We start from the raw sequence: 16,970 nt of genomic DNA on the forward strand, positions 1-16,970 counted from the left end.
CACATATATATTTCAAACCCAGCTGCATGTTCATTAACTACCTTCAAAGCTGTCCAGTGAGCCCCTAAATTATCTCTTTAAAAATCCTATTGCAGTTGCATACCACTTATTTAAGCCTGCATTTAAGCCCATTAAATAAATCAGAGAAGATACACAATTCCACAAGCCCTTTTAACCACAAGAAAGATACAGGCAGAAAATGGTCGTCTGTCTATAAACCCAAGCTGAAAAAGTTATATCAGAAACGAGGTGTAAATTTTTAAGATTGCACATAATTCAGCTGTTAGAACAATTTAACATTTGGATGCTGCACATGGGATGTGGGATAATTTTTGTCACTTGAAGTCTTTGAAATTGGAAAACTTCCTAGAAGATATGTTCCAAGTCAACCACAAGTGACTGAGCTGCAGACTCAATAACTCAAAATTGAGGTGGATTGTGTGAATGTCTGTGATCCACCCCGCACAGGATGGGAGGCTGGAGAACTGTGATGGCCTCAGAATCTATGAAAACATTTTGTCTTTTCTGCTTGGTGTTTCAAAAGGAACTGTCACAGCTCAATCAATTAATAAAAGATGAAAAAGGTGTAGCAAATATAATTTCAGTCAAAGACTGAAGGTAGAAGATGGATATATCCTACAAAAAATGTGGTGAATTATAGCAATTAAATGGAATTATCCCGATCAATTAAATAATGAACCACATTCCAAAGTTGATACAATTTTTGAGATTCAAGACATGAAGTTAAAGAAGAATTCAAATAGCTATGGAAGAACACAAATACCCAATTTGAAAATATATTCAGCCAAGCAGCTGTCATAGTAACCTTTGCAAATAAAAGTGCTATAGAGGAACTTTACCGGGGAATACGACACTAAGTGGTGTATTACTTCAGAAATCTGGCACTATTACTCATCTTAAACGGGAAAGATTTGACAAGAATGGGAAAATTCAGCTGTGCCAGCCTAGCAGGTGTGTGGGAAAGAACGTTTTCAAAGCAAAGCCCACAGTGCACTTCAACGTTTTGCCCTTTTGGAGCTCACTGGAATGAATTTTACCTAATGACATCTATTTTGTACCAGCCAGTGACTTAGTGATCTTTTGACTCATTTCTGGAAAAACTTACATGTGGCTGTTTATGGAAGTTGTTAGTGGGACAAGATCTTTCCTAGATTATACTTGTCATGGATTTTTTGTATTTTTTTTTCTCTTTTTGTCATAGTAAACTAAAGAGTGTTTTGTGAATGATTACATTATTAGTGCATAATATATTACTGAGTAATGTAGAAACATGGTCACATCATTTTCATAGAACTGCAGAGTCCCAGAAGGGTTTGGGATGGAAGGAACCTTGGAGGTCATCCAGTCCCAGCCCCTGCCATGGGCAAGGACACCTTCCACTGTCCCAGGCTGCTCCAAGCCCCATCCCACCTGTCCCTGGACACTTCCAGGGATCCAGGGGCAGCCACAGCTGCTCTGGGCACCCTGTGCCAGGGCCTCACCAGGGAACAATTCCTTCCCAATATCCCACCTAACCCTGCCCACTGGCAGTGGAAAGCCATTGCCCCTTGTTCTGTCATTCCACACCCTTGTTCCAAGTCCCTCTCTGGCTCTCTTGGAGCCCCTTTATGTGCTGGAATATGGAGAATATGTAGAGGAGATACAAGCAATTTAAGCTGAAAAGCAGCTTTAGCTACACTGTCATGTTTAAGAGCTAAACCAGTCCTAGTCTTGTCTCCATCTGTGCATGGGAATGAAAAGGCAGAAAAATCTGCCTCTCTCTAGGAAACTTCCAAACTATAACCAACAACTATTGCTGCCTGAGGTTTTGTTATCAGAAAATGGAAAACTTGTTGCAGTACTAACCAAGGAGCTGCTGACTGCACAGGTTTAGGGCCCCTGTCACAGGACTGTTCCAACAGGTACTGCTGGAAGCAGAGGTGGGCAGGTCTGATAACCAGAGATGCTTCTGAAATTAATAAACATCACTTAATCTGGATACTCAAAGGTGAGAAAATGCAATGGTTTTCCCTTAGCACCCTTCTGTGGCAAGAAGAAGATTTTGCAAAATATGAGTTTGCATCCAAAATCAACAAAACTATTCAGGGAAAAGGAGAATTATGTTTCTAAGGAAAAGTAAAATGATAAGACATTTAAACAAATAGGAAAGAAATACTTACATTTACAGTATTTTGTTTTGGTACACCCAGTGGAAGAGTATGAATGTTGGTCCTGCTCTCCCTATCCCATTTTGACCTCCACACTGCCTTATTGCTTGTTGTGAAAATTGCTGAAGTTTCAGGAATGTATTCATGCAGGTCCATCTCCTGTTTCCAGCAGAAAATCCTGATAAAATTGGTGAGATGACTAGCAGTTACTCCCACATTTTTATTTTTTTTCTCTATCTCTGGTTTTAATACTGAAATTGCATCTTAACTCTTAATTGAAATATTTAATTTAAGCCTTTAGCTGATTACAAGGTTAGAGCCTCTCTAGTACCTGACCTCTCATCCTACACTGCTTGGTCTTGTTCTTACCAGCATTGATTTTGCCTTATTTTATGCTGTGGCCTAGGGATTTTTTATGCCATGAAAATCTCAACTCCTCAAACTGGTCAAGGCTGACTTTTACTCTTAGGTAAGGTACAGATCCTTTTCCTCTTCTTTATAATCTGCCAGAAGAGGCGTACATTGATCAATAACTCCTCCCAGGGAATTTTTACTACAGTTTTATTACACTTTGGTCAGCTGGTAAAAATAACCACATTTCACTGCTTTGGTAACCTGAATGTCTTAATGTCACACCTGGATAATGGGCAATTAGTTTTTAAATATGGTCTGACTCATTCTCTCTCTTATGATCTCCATTAAACTCTGGCAGAGAAATTCTTCCCAGATCTTCAATGCTGTTTCTGGCTCTTTTAAGGTTGTTTTTTTTTCCTTCCTTGTGCATAATATCCTGCACATTCTACTGCATGTGAGTGAAGATTTGTCATTTTAAAAGGATTTCTTGCTTTAAACTTACTGTTTCTTGAAACCTAGCCTCATCTTTAGTCCAGCATTGGCTGTAGAAAAAGCAGCCAGGTTGGAAGGAAATTAATATAGAAGTTAGAAGTAATTAAAATTCAGAGTTGGCTGGACACCTGTGAAAAGTGCAGATGACTACCTGTGCCCACATATGCAGTGCATTTGTCTAAGTTACTGGTGTGTGAAAAGCGAGGAACGGAACGAAAGCTCCTCTTGCTTCCATAACTGCAGCAGATGCTGCTTGATGCCTGCTGAAATTCAGAAATATGCTCTCATCCTTTCACAGCAACCTTGTCCTACCTCTTGTGTCCTTGATTTCAGACCTCTGACCTTGCCTTTCTTCTGGCATCCTGGAACAAACAAATCCATGGACAAGTAGGTGATCCTGTAAGAATTCAAGTTATTTATGAGAGAAGATACTGGAGAAGATGCTGCTCAGAGATGCTCCATTCTTGGCAGTTTAAAATTCTCTATTCCTGACTGAATTTAATTAATAACCTTGTGTTAAGATGAAATGTGTTCAGTTGTGCACAGTGTAGGGACTGTCACACTACAAGATCAGTTATGTACATAGCAATACAATTATTATTCTCTGCTGACAAATGTACCGTGATATTGATAAAAAAGCAATAACTTCAATGTACATGTCAAAATCTGTCCTGATAGCTTAGATGAACATAAATATCTAATGTTCAGCCTGTAATGTTTATTTGTACCATGGCAGATGAAGGTATGGGCTGAAGAATTAATTTGAAACACAATACAAGTCTCTGATACTCACTGAGCCTAAGGTATGTCTGAAAGCATTCATGGAAGTGTGGGTGACTATTTCCCCAGCCCAGAACCAGGCTGCAGGGAACTGCTAATGTTCAGCTGCTTAAACCTCTTTAAGAGTTCCTGAGATCTTCTGGTTTCTGGCCAAAATCCATCAGTTTATCCATAATCACCTTTCCATATTTCCAAGGTGGGAGCATGGCTCTGCAGGCTGCCTGGGCTGGGCTGTCCCACTCCAGCTCCCTCCTGCACAGGGCCAAGGCAGGAGCAGAGCCCCAGTGCAGGCTCTCCCAGGGCAGGAGTGGGTTGTGGGCTGGGCTTTTATGAAAACAGCCTCTACCACATTGACACATTTGCTTATTTTTATGCCTCTTTTTTGGAAGGAAAGGGAAGTGGGGGGCACGGCCTCAGATAGGTCCCGCTTCCTCCTTCATTCATCAGCTTTCTTACCCACATTTAGAAATGCAAGGAAGCCAGTTGTGAACTATCTATTTTGGAGACATACCAGATTAAAATAAACCTGTTCTATGGCTGTGAAGTTGGTGAGGATGTTGAGAGGGACAGAGGGAAGTACTGACAGAGGTGGTGATGAGCCCGAGGAGCCGCAGCATTCCCCATGTGCTGCACCATGGGCTTGGATAACCCATGAGCTGTCCAGGTGCAGTCAAACCTCCTCTTCCTTCTCACAAAGACATGACCACAAGGGCCCCTGCCTGAGGATTTCTGTGGCAGGAGGAGGTTTCCCACTCTCCTCAGGAGAGGAGACAAAAATGTGTTTGTTTTGCTTCCCAGTGCCTCTGCTTTGTGCAGAGGAAATGAAAGGTATAGTCAGTGATGGTAGTGGTGATTTATTCTGGTGCTAAGGCTTTTTTTTAAGGTCATCAGCTGCATGATCTCTTCACACAGTGCTTTCAGTTGATTACAACTTTTTAGTGTTTTCCTGTTGTCTCTTTTTTCTTCCTTTACTTTTTCTGCCCGTTCAGCTACATTTTCCCAATGAAAAATAGCTCCTGCAAAGAGTTTGCTCTCTTTTTTGTTGTAGAGATCCAGTATGACCAGCACCAGCATCAGCTTCCTTAGAAGGACATGGATGAAGGTTATCCACATTCCTCTGGGGGAAAAGTTTCCCACATTTTCATTCAGATGTGGCAGTGGAACAATGGAGATGTCAGTATTTCATCTTCAAATAACATTTTTGGATTTCAGCTGACTTCATAATCAAGTCTTTACACAAAAATTTCTTTCACTAATAAGCATTTTCCTGTGTCATAATGCAAGCCTAATTTCTCAAAGAAACCAAGATTTCATTGTGTAAAGGAACATAAAGTTATCTTGCACCAACATAATCATCCTTCTTTGCAATCCCACAAAGCAGGAAGGTTCAATTACATCTGTTCAACAGTGGAAGTCCACCAAAATTCTAACATCTATCATCTGATGTTCAGGGTTATGGAAACTATTGTGCCACATTAAAGCTGAGATATAAAGGATTTGGCTATATGTAAATAGCAAAATACTGTGACATTTTTTATGAGCAGTTATGTGCAATATTGTCACCTAATTCACATTTTAAAAACAGCCACTACACCCCACTTACTTTTATTTTTCCTCCTCATTCAGCTGTACCTCAAGTGAAATGTCTCATTTTAAACGTATTGACTGGACACAAATGAAGCATTTTGGGCTGGAACTGCATCCTTCTCCTTTTGTGACTCAGCTTCCCTATATTTGCATCCTTTATTTCCTCAGATAATAAATAAATAAATAAAATAAAAAGTCATCATGCTGCAGACCAACTCACTGCTAATTGTAGTCTCTGAAGAAAATTAAGATGCTGTAATACACCATTAGAGTCTCTACAATTTGTATTAGGCACCAGGATATGTTTTCCTAATTAATAGTTCCTTTAGTGTCCAGATTAAAAATAGCTGGTAAGGGCTCTGGGTAGATGATACAGCAGTATGAAATAGAATCACACCTGTCTCCCTCTTGCAGCTTCCCAAGTGTAAGTAGGAGTCAGAATTTCCCTCCTCATTAAATAAAAACACTGATAGATAGGACATCACTTGGCATCTCCAAAGTGCTATACCTAAGACATACCATCTGCTACGAAGTTGCAAAAACATAGCCTGAGAAAAGTGGGACATCAAGGTGGAGCTTAATTTTCTTTAGTCAGTTTTCTGTCTATCCTGGACTTGAGTGGGGATGGTGCCGGCACGGCTCACGACGCCTGTAGCTACAGCAAGGGAGCACGGCTGGGAATACAGCATCCAGGAACAGGGAAATTCCAGGGGAAACAGGGAAGCTGCTCCCCAGAGGGACACGTTTTTAGTAACCAGGAAGATGTTACTTTTGAAGGTAGCAGGAGTGACAGCTTAGGGCACCCCTGTCCTGGTGAGTGCTCTCAACACTGAATTATGAAGTTCCTCTTGTTTTCCCTTCCCCTTGTCACAGGAGTTATTTTAGCAGTGCTGCAAAGTGCACAGAGCCTGACTTGGAGCTCAGCCTCTGCTCTGAGGGCTGTGGGCGCTTGCTGCAGCAGGAGATGGAAGCTTCAGACTAAGGTGACCATAAATCCCAGATGTCCTACTTGTGGGAGAAGTAGGACAGAGAGACATGAGCAGACACCCAACACCCTTCCTTTCTGTGCATCACTAAATCAAGACCTGGGTTTCAGGCTGAAAAAAAAAATCCTGAGAAATCAAAGTGAATAAAAAAAGATGACTTTCCAGCTGCATTTGCAATGGCATTTTTTGGGCACTCTTCTTCAGCATTCTGAGTGCTGTGAGTCTCAGTCAGGTCCCTGAGAGCTGGAGACAGAAATACGGGAACATTCCCATCTGCTCGCAGACAGCCTCAGTCTTTCAGACATCCAGCAGCCCAGCTGGAGACACTGCTCTGCTCAGGTTGCCAAACAAACAGACAATTGGATAAAATCTGGGGGCAGAAAAAGTGGCTCCATTTGGAGTAACGAGGTCATCCTGGTTCAGCAGCGTGATTTCCTACAGCAGCGGGTCTGGCAACAGCAGCCACCCCACACAGCTCCAGGCAGCGCTACCTGTGTGCTTCTGAAGGCCACCCATCTTATAGAGTTATTCAAATAAAAGATTTCTGGCATAACATTCCTGCCTCTCCACTTTAACACACACGCCTGCTCTGCAAAAGCATCTCTGATGTGCTGCTGGTTACAGCACAGATACAATGCACAATAGATCATCCCCTGGACTCTGCAGAAATTAAAGAGTAATGGCTTTAGACTGAAAGAAAGTGAGTTTAGAATAGATATTAGGCACAAAGAAGAAATTCTTCCTTGTGAGGGTGGTCAGGCACTGGAACAAGTTGCCCAGAGAAGCTGTGGCTGTCCCTGGATCCCTGGAAGTGTCAAGGGTTGGATGAGGCTTGGAGCAACCTGGGACTGTGGAAGGTGTCCCTGCCCACAGCAGGGGTGGAATGAGATGAGCTTTAAGGGTCCCTTCCAACCCAAACCATTCTGTGATTCTGTGATTTGCTTTAGATGAGGAGATGGAGCTTTACACACACAAGTGAGGGTTTTGGCTCTGTGCTCCTCCCACAGGTCATCCTCCTGCTCCCAAACAGTAATTTGACAGCCATGTACCATGACTTCAGTAACACAGAAAACAGCATTGCATTTCCTCAAGCAGCTTAACACTGTTTAATTGTGCTAATTTAACCCAGGTGGTCTCTGCAGCAGCTTTTGCCTTAGGCCTGAAGAGAAGCAGGGAGGAGAAAGCAGTGAATTTGCTACATTTGTGCATGGCAAGAGCTCAGAAACCCCAGTTGAGATGTGAAGAAACACAGCGTAGCATTTGCATGCTTCATAACAGCTCCTGAAGCATCAGGGGAAGGAAAGCATCCTCCTCTCCACAGCAATGCCAGTCAGAGCACTGGGGAACACCCAAGGTGCTGATGGAGGAGCTAAAATGTCCTGCAGAGTCTGGGGCTGGAAAAAAAGCAGAGAGAGTCTGTGGAGATCATGTTCAGAGCATGTCTTTGGATAACAGGGTGTGTTTCCAGGCAATGCAAATATCAGACAATTTGTAACAGTGTTTTACTGCCTTCATTGTAAAAAATAAAATGCCTGTCCCTATTCAGTTGAACCATTTTTAACTAAAGAACAGGTGTGCAGGGGAGGTTTCCACCTGCCCAGGACAAGGCATTGATCTCCAGCAGCTGAAACCAGGGAAGTTTTTCTTGCCATGCAAGAATGGGTAGGATCAGAGTCATTATGGGGTGGCTAAAGGGTTTCCAGGGGTGATGAGTGGTTCCTATTGATATTGGAAGTGGCTTTTTAATCTTGCCTTCCTTTCTCTGTGAGCAGAAGAATTTGATGGTGTCAGGTGTAAGTGTAAAGCTGAAGGGAAACCACATGGCAAGGCTGAGCCCTTCCTTCCCCATTCTCAGGTGTCAGGGGCATGTGGACCACGTGAGATTGGGAAGTTCTTGGATTGCTCCTTCCTCTCCTGTCTTCAAGGGTGACTGACTCATGAAGCACAGCATTTAAGCACAGACATAGCCAATATTTCAGGTTTTCAACACAGGAAGAAGATGGGAACTCTTGGTAGAGCTCCATTTCTACAATCTGAAAAGTCATAGACTGCAAGAAAACATGCAAACATCATTAGTGGAGAAAAATAAGTGTGCTTTTTTCATTTTGCTACCCCAGATTCCGTAGGTGACTGAGGGTTTTTTTAAGCCTAACTATCCCTTTAAGAATGGCTAGAAACACCCGTCAGAGACTTGTAATGAAATAACATTATTTATCAGTATTAAATATAGATAAACAAAAATGAGAAACAGACTTAATTGAAACCCTCTGTGAAATCTGGCTAATCAGTTTTCATTTCCAGGAGGCTTTAACTTGTGCTATTTAATTTATTATTTATCTGTTCTATTTTGATTTTGCTTTTCAGCCCCAGCACTGGCCTTTGGGCTCTTTAGAAACACGTGGAGAGAGGCTGGAAGTATCACCCTGACTTCAATCAGTCCAATGCTGCACCCATGTTTGATTCTTGGTAAGGCTTTGATAAACTTAATGATCACACAAGGGTTCCCCTAACTTCACTGCTGACACCAATCTTGAGCCCAGGCACACTGCAATGTGTTTTCTTGGCCACCAGAGTGATTTTCATTTTGGATCCAGTGTTACCTCCATTCCATGCAAACATGATGCCATTTCACTTTATTTCTTTAATTTATAGGCATCAAAGTTGCTGAATCAGGAAACTGAGGTTATAGCTATTGAAGAAACAGATCCCACATCGTGACAAACTGCTTCTTCGGCAGATTTTCTCTTGTTCCTCATTCTGAGTCATTGTAACACATTTTAAAGGCCAGAGTTACATGTGAAGCTCTTGATGGTGAGAGCTGAGCCCTTTCTTGTGGTTTCTGGAGGCAGACAACCCCCGTCCTGTGCCTCTACTGGTTGCCAGTAGCAAATTATGTTTAATTCGCATAGCGGTGCTTCCTGTGTCGCTGGAGCGTGTGACATTGACCACCAGAACTGAGAGTGAAGTGGTAAAATATGACTGTGTTAATTGAATTCTAATTAGCCTGACAGTGCTACTCATCTCTGCTGAAGGGTAGCTTGCTGGGATTCCACCACTTCATGGAGAGGGAGGGGAAAATTCGGGGGAAGAAGTAAAACTCCAGGATCAGGGAGGACAAATGGGTAGAACAGATTAAAGTTTTTGTGGTTAACTCTGATAGCAATTGGCCCTGTGCTTCCCCAAAAATCACAGCTTCAAAGTATCTGTGGCATTCGGGGTGGTGGTTGGGGGAAGGAGAACATTGTTATCTCTTTAAAATGCACTTCTGGGCCTATCCATTTGGGCAAATATTTTCTGCCCCAACAAAAATAAAACAAAAACCAAAAAATGCTCTGCAGTTGTATGTACAAATTTAACCACAATATACCTTGAAGATAATGAAGTCAGTCGATCCCCCTTTTACAGGCTGGGGTAATTAAATGATTTGTCCAGAGTCACTATGGAAAATCCCAGCAGAAGCAGAGAGAAGCCGTGGGTCTGAAATGCTCCTCTCCAGCTCAACACAAAAACCTTAAGACACTTAAGGAATTATTAAAATGTTAAATGAGTTGAAATGAAAGACTCTGTCCAGAGCTGGAGCCATCATTTGGATTATTGACTCAGTTCTTTGAAAAATACACAACTGCGGCAGTATTATGAGTGCAATTACAGCCAATGGAGAATTCTCAAATGAAGGGCAAATCAAAAGGAAACCATCTATGTTTTATATTTCTGTGGTTGCTTCCATCTCAGCAGCGATAGAGAGCATGCCTGTGCATACATATCTCAGACATATGTTGATTTTTGTGCTTGTCAGCGAGTTGGGCTCTGGGGGAATTCTCCCGCAGGGGTTGTGCTGAGATAGAGCAAGAAACAGGGCAAACAGCTCATGGGCTTTAAGCTCTTCTGTTTCTCCTTGAGATGGGAGAGGAGTGTCTGTCCTTATCCTCTTCCACACAGCCTCATCCTCCTTTCACACCCAGAGTTTCCATCCTTTTCCTCCTCAGGAGCACCCAGGAACAAATTGTTCAGGATGGAGGGAGGTGGGCACAGATGTGACCACCTGCTGCATGTGCCTTTCTTCTCATGGGCTCTTAAAAGGGCACTTCATATTTTAAAGAGGAGGAGGAAAAGCCAGTGGCCTTTGGTGTTGCTGAGCACTGACACAGCTGGAGCTGGCTGGGGGTGGTGGGGTGTTATTTTTTACAGGTTGGCAACCAGACGCTTGTTGCAATGATATACTTTTTTTTTTCCCCCCCCTTCCAGAGATCGCCTGAGTGTAGATGTGCCAACACAGGTTCTGGTTTTACCACAGCTAATTCTCTTATTTCAAAGAGCGGAAATATCCTCGGACAAATCTGCTTTGTCAAGGTTGAAAACGTTCCACACCACAGATGGTGACCATAAGGTGCAAGTGAGTTTTCAGCTGAACTGGTGACACCCTACCCATTTGCTTCACTGCTGAAGATTTTAAAACTAGTTTTTGTTATGAGAAGCTGAGCGAGATACTTCTCTCCAAATGTCTCTTCCTCCTGTTAGCTCCACACTTCCATATTCATGGCACTCCTGCTGCTACTAGCACTACCATGCGTAGCACCTACTGCAAATTGTCCAGTTCCTGTTGTTAGGATGGCAGTTCCCTTTGGTTTTTGAAAAATTCATTAAGTGAGGGGGTGGAAGGGGTAGCACACTCCTGTTATGGTCCAGCACCCTATTGTAGGAGATATTTTTCCCCCAGGTGTGTTCCTGCAGGACGGCTCGCTGGGGCTGTAACCAGATGAGTGCCCCTACTTTTATGCAAAGGCAACGAGTTCTATTTAGATGATCAGATGTGTTGCAGCACAAAAAAAACCCCACCAAAATTCCGTGTGCAGGGATATTGTGGGGAGTTTCCCAGCAATGGTTTGGGGATTTTCAAGCCCTTCGAACACGGTGTGAGATTTCTCTTGTGGAGTGAACAGAGCCTCGGTGGGAATGACGATGGCAGCTTACAATAATTGGTACCATGCTTTTCTGATTCCTCTTAACCGAGGAGTTTTATATTAATATGAGAGAAACCCACCTGTGGTTGCCAGTCTTGGTTGCTGTATTTAATTTTTCCCCTTTGTAAATTCCCCGATTTCATTGTGATGCCTCTGTTGCTATTTTGTGGTGAAGTCGTTGGTCCTCATTTCTCTTTTATCACTGATTAATTCTCTCCCAAAGAAAAATAAAGTTTAAAGGTGGAAGGGATAAAGGCTGGCTTGCTCCAGATGCAACAACAAAATGCAAGTCTAAAAGGAAATCTGATTCTCTCTCTGGCAAACTGAAACAAACAGTAAAAGCCACTGGTGAGGTCTTCTCTCCCCAGGAAGCTCACCTTTTTTCTTTGCCTTTCTCTAACTAGCTGATTTCAGAAGGGGTTTTCTAGCAGAAGAGCAGCAGGCTGGGGACATAAATTACTTTGACTTCATAAGGAAGTGCTGTTAAGTATTAAATGTGCTTTGGGGCAGCTCCTGCAATTCCTCACCCTCCTCACTTGTGCTACATCTTTTTCAGGTGAAAAGCTCTGTGTGCCTCATGTCACCATAATTCATGTTCATTCTCTAACTCATTTTGGGATTAAATTTAATGTCAGCAAACGCACAACCCCCAGATTGGACCTGCCACATGGCTCCCACAAAGAGAAGCCCAGAGGGTCCTCCTCACTCTGCTCACTGTTATCATTGCATCAATCTGAGTGATTTCTTCTCCTCTGACATCTCTCCATCCCATTTCCCTGCTGTGCCTCCAGGCCTTGCACCCCTTTCCCTGTGCTGCTCCATCTCCCCTTGGCTTCTCTGCCAGGATGGCATTTCCATCCCACCACATCACTCTCCATCTACCTCCTCTCCTACCACTTTCTATCACAGTTTCAACCCTGCTCCCTTCTGTGTCTCATGACATCCCTTGTGTTTGCTGCATTCAGCACAATCTGCTGCACTTCTACAATTCCTACTATGGAGTTGCCTCCACCTTTCATTTCTGTGCATCTGCTGCCTTTATAATCAGTTTCCAAGCTCTTTATTCAAACTTTCTCCTCTCTTCTCCTCAGTGAGTTGGACTTGATCTTAAAGGTCTCTTCCAACCTAGTGATTCTGTGATTCTGTGATTCAAACCTATCCTTTAGTGGTGCTTGCAGAGGAGTTGACACTAATTTGGCCATACCTCTCACATTGATCTATTTGTCCCCTTATTTTCTTTCAAGTGTCACTTGCCCTGGTGTTTTTCTGCTGTTCAGCTTTATCACAGTGTCTTAACATGTGCCTGGGGTTTTCATATGAGATTTGCTATTATGGTATGAGCGTGACATGGAAATAAAAACCACCACATGCTCAGAAGCAGCTCACAATACTGAAGGCTGGGACACATCTTTTTTTCTGCTGGCTTCAGTGGGAGCAACACTGAAGCCAGCAGGATTTTTCTCCCCAGTGCTGCTGTAAATTATAGTAGCCCCACTTGAGCCTTCTTCTTGTCAAATTCTCTGCTCTTGCCAGATCAACAGCAAATTTTTAGCTCTTTTGAGGCCCACCTTCTTCAGGCTCATTGACATGATCTGATTAGTGAAAAGAAGAAATATGGTCTCTGCACATACTCAAAATAACCATATTAATATAAACTCTGAAAGTATTGTAAATAGGTGCTTCCACTGCTTCTGGAGACACGCAAGTTATTTGCCATCCCTTATAAGGTGTGTAATTTAAATATTTTAAACCCTGAAATAAATTACTTATAATAAAATTCAACACTGTAATACTTCTTTGAATATTTTAAATCAGATATAAATTGTTCAATGAAGTTGATCTAGTCTTAGCACACTTTTCAAGAGATTTAATAGTGCATGATTTAAATGTATGATACTCTTCTGGTATATTATATGGCAGATTTCATAGATTTAAAATAGTTCTGGTTGGGATGAAGGTTTCATAGCTCAGGGTTTCTGTAGTTTGACAGACACATCTGCTGGTCCAGCAATAGTTTCTGTGCAGTGTCTGATGCTTCCCTAACGTGAGGGAAGCTTAATTCCCTTACAGCAATTGTCAGCTGGCATAGTAGTGCACATTAAGCACGTTCTTCCAACATATATTTGTGACCAGTTTGAAGATGCTTTTTACATGGGGGAAGAATTAAATCTATATTCAATATATGTTACTAAAAACAATGTTAGTGCCATCTTTTGGGCAAGATTTTAAAGCACATAAGTCAAGAAATTTGATGGTCTAATTCCACAGTAACCATTCTTAAGACCATTTGCACAGCTCGTGTTTTCCAAGGGAATATGCTTAAGACAAATGAAAAAAGCTTTACAGTGCTTCTGCTGTGATGTTATTTTGGGTTGCAGAGCAGTCAGACAGTATTGGAAAGTAGGACTTTTTAATAGTGTGTGGTGGTGTCACTACTTCCAACTTCTGACTCATCAGTAACTATTGCATATTTCTCAAGTGGAGGATTTTTTCCAGTAACTTGCTGTTCTGAATGAGTTTATAGTGAAACGCTGAGCCAATGTTAACTCTGAGTAAAACAACAGCTTTGATAGCATCTACATTCATTCAGTTTTGCTTTTTCCTTCACATATTCTTCAGCCCATCAAAAACTTATCCCTCAGACTGTTGGTTCTTTTGAGAACTGAGCAGGCCACACATCCCAAATAAAGATATTTTGGCTGTAAAATAAAAATATTGCTTTGGTTGATAAGATGAAAAATTTGGGGTATCCCACCATTTCTTTCTCTTAGGAAAAAATTCTTTACTCAGATGGTGGTGAGGTGTTCCTAGGGTTTGTCCAGAGAAGTTGTGGATGTCCCATCCCTGGAAGTATTCTAGGTCAGGTTGGACAAGGATTGGAGTCTACTGGTCTAGTGGAAGATGACTGAAAGGAGATGGTCTTCAAGGTCCCTTCCAAACCAACCCATTCTAAGATTCTATGCATTTCTAGAGTTGGTCTTAGACAATGGGCCCTCTTTGGAAAAACAGGACTGGTCCACTAAACCCAAAAATGATGTTTATCTATTCCCTTAATCTCTCACTGTCTAAAAATTACACCATACGCTTAATACCAACACACAGAAGTTTATTCTGGGTATAAGGACAAGAAGCAAATTTTCAGCTAAGGTTCAGATCTAGCTGTTTTGGATTTCATTTCATTGGCTTTGATTAATGTACATATATTTTTACGTCTGCAGCTCAGGATTCAAACAAACAGCTCATTCTGTTTATTTAAGAGATTGCATCATCACACATCTGACAAATGCAGTTGCTGCATTTAGAGCATCGTTGTACAGAGTGCATTTATTTGAACTTTCTCCCATGTACATGGGATCACACATTCAGATAAACACAGCTGTGTTTATTTCAGGCTGCACAACTCCAGATTGTGGATGTATGTCTAGAGCCAGTGGACTCCACATGCACTGTACAGGATTTTCAAATTCTTATACCTGCATTATTTGTCAACTAAACATCCAAAGGCTCGTATCTCATTTAGAGCTGGTAGAAAAGGAGACATTTTCGTCATGTGCTTCAATGATATTTGCTGAGTAGTCTATTTGGGAAAAATATTCAATTATTTTTATTATGAGTAAATACCCACAGACCCATTTGTCTGGACACCTACGCATTAACGTCTTCATTTGTGTCCTGAACTTACAAACCATCAGCTGAGGCGCTGTCACCCTGTGATCCTGGTGGGTTGCTCACCAAGGCTCTGGTTTTGCTTTTACTGTTCAGGCAAATAACATTGCTCATGTGGACTGAAGTCAGTTGTTTAATGACTTCGCTGTTTGCAGATTGTGGCCCAAAGATGTTTCTTTATTTGCAATATGAATGAGCAAATCTATTCTTAACGGGGGAAAGAAAAGAGCGGCATTGTGTGGACACGGCAGTGGTTGGGGCTGTGACATTTTGCAGTTGCCATTGTGGTAATTAAAGCCTCAGTGATTCAAAGTCTTGAAATCAGACATTGAGTAATCCCCTGGTGTTACTCATGTGCTCGAGTTGAGCTTAGGTGTAATTTTTTGCATTCTTTTGTAAGAATGCTGGAAAAAGCACATCTGACCCAAGAATGGCACCCTACCCTCAAGCTCTCCTGCATCAAAACATGAGGCACTTCACCAAGAGCTGTGAATGCTCAGGTGTTGAATATAAAGTCAAAGTCCAACACAGGATTGAAATCGCTAAATGTACCTACATACTGAGATACTTCCTCTAAAATAGAAGGGAAAAAAAAAAGGTTGTATTAGATAAGACCTGGTCTGGTGGGCAGCATCCCTTTCTGTGAGTGGGGGAATTGAATTTAGACAATCTTTAAGGTCCTTTCCAACCCAAGTCATCTCATGATTTTATGACGACCTGCTTTTACACTGATACATCAAATGCATTTAGAAAAAAAATAAAAATCAGTCTATTTCCTCATCCTAACTCTGGCTTCTCCTTCAGTCCTAAATACCTACAAATAGGGCTTCATAATAACTGAGTTTCCTGCACTCTGTGCCCAAGGCTTTTGTTCTGCTGAACTGTGTTTCACACATATGCTAAGGGTACGTGTGAGACAGAACGCAGATCCTCTCAATCGAGAATTCTTGGGCTTTCGTTAAATTAAAGAAAGTAATTCTCCAGGACAGCTTGGAAAATACTGTTTTCCTTATGTATAAGGAAACTCCAAAGAACCTAAAGCTAAGCTCAAGACCAGGAGATGGCTGATGAATACTTACCCTTGCAAGAATTCAACAGTAGTCTGTTCTCTTCCTCTTCCTGAAGCCAGAACAACAAAAATTAGTGACTTTTGATAATGCCTACCCCTATATAGTGTTGGTAGGATAGCAAAGATCCACAGAAACCTAGGTACCATGTAATGTAGAGCATGGACACCCATGGAAAGCATTGTGTGCCCTTTCCAGTTGGAAGTCAGTGAAACCTGGAAGGTTGCTCTGAATTTCGCAGTGCGATAAAGCAGAACCAGAGCTCAGCCATGCAAAGCCAGAGAAAGGCAAAGCAGTGTGTTCTGCAGTGCTTCCCACTGCACTAAAGCCTGAGTTAATGAGTTATGGAGAGCAGCATTTGGCCCAGTGGCAGAAGAGCCACATTCCAGCACGGAGATGTGATGGATCCCAGCTAATGGCATAACTCAGAACTGTCATGGTGCTAAAAGTGGGGCAACACAGCAGCCAGCCCCTGTGGTAAATATCCAGAGTGCACGGCTCATTTATTATGATAATTCCAGACTGTTTGAAGTAAAGCAAGCTCTGATTTACCTTCCCAAACTGCTGTACACCTTTGTTCAAGTTTCTGGGTGTTCTCTGCCTTGAGCTGTATGCTAACATCTGGATAAAAATAAATACAAAAATGAATCTCATGCTCCTTGTTGCTGCTGAATTTAGGAAGGATAGCGTAATTTGGTAGCATTTAATATGCTCTTTGTGTCTGCTTTGCAAAAGACTGAATGATTAGAATTCAGCTTAGCCAAAAGGGCCATTTGTATATAATTTATTCTTCCATCTGAAACAACTCTAGCTGACCTAAAAAGTCTTGTTTATGGGGTACAAGGGTAAAAGGGATATCAGAACCCACCCATGAAGGATAAAGCAGGGCTAGGTCTTTGACTAGAAGCT

At 42.0% G+C, this 16,970-nt stretch overlaps 1 long non-coding RNA gene across 1 annotated transcript; it reads left to right on the forward strand.

Annotated features, from left to right (window-relative positions):
- The first annotated feature begins 7,505 nt into the window (after window positions 1-7,505).
- On the forward strand, window positions 7,506-13,105 carry LOC147652313 (uncharacterized). The gene is made up of 3 exons (XR_015289426.1): window positions 7,506-7,823; window positions 8,732-8,833; window positions 10,613-13,105. It is a non-coding gene; the product is annotated as an uncharacterized LOC147652313 (long non-coding RNA).
- The last annotated feature ends 3,865 nt before the right edge of the window (window positions 13,106-16,970 follow it).

The sequence above is a fragment of the Cyanistes caeruleus genome, chromosome 7, assembly GCF_971803275.1.
Source record: "Cyanistes caeruleus chromosome 7, bCyaCae1.hap1.1, whole genome shotgun sequence".
Lineage (NCBI taxonomy): Eukaryota > Metazoa > Chordata > Aves > Passeriformes > Paridae > Cyanistes > Cyanistes caeruleus.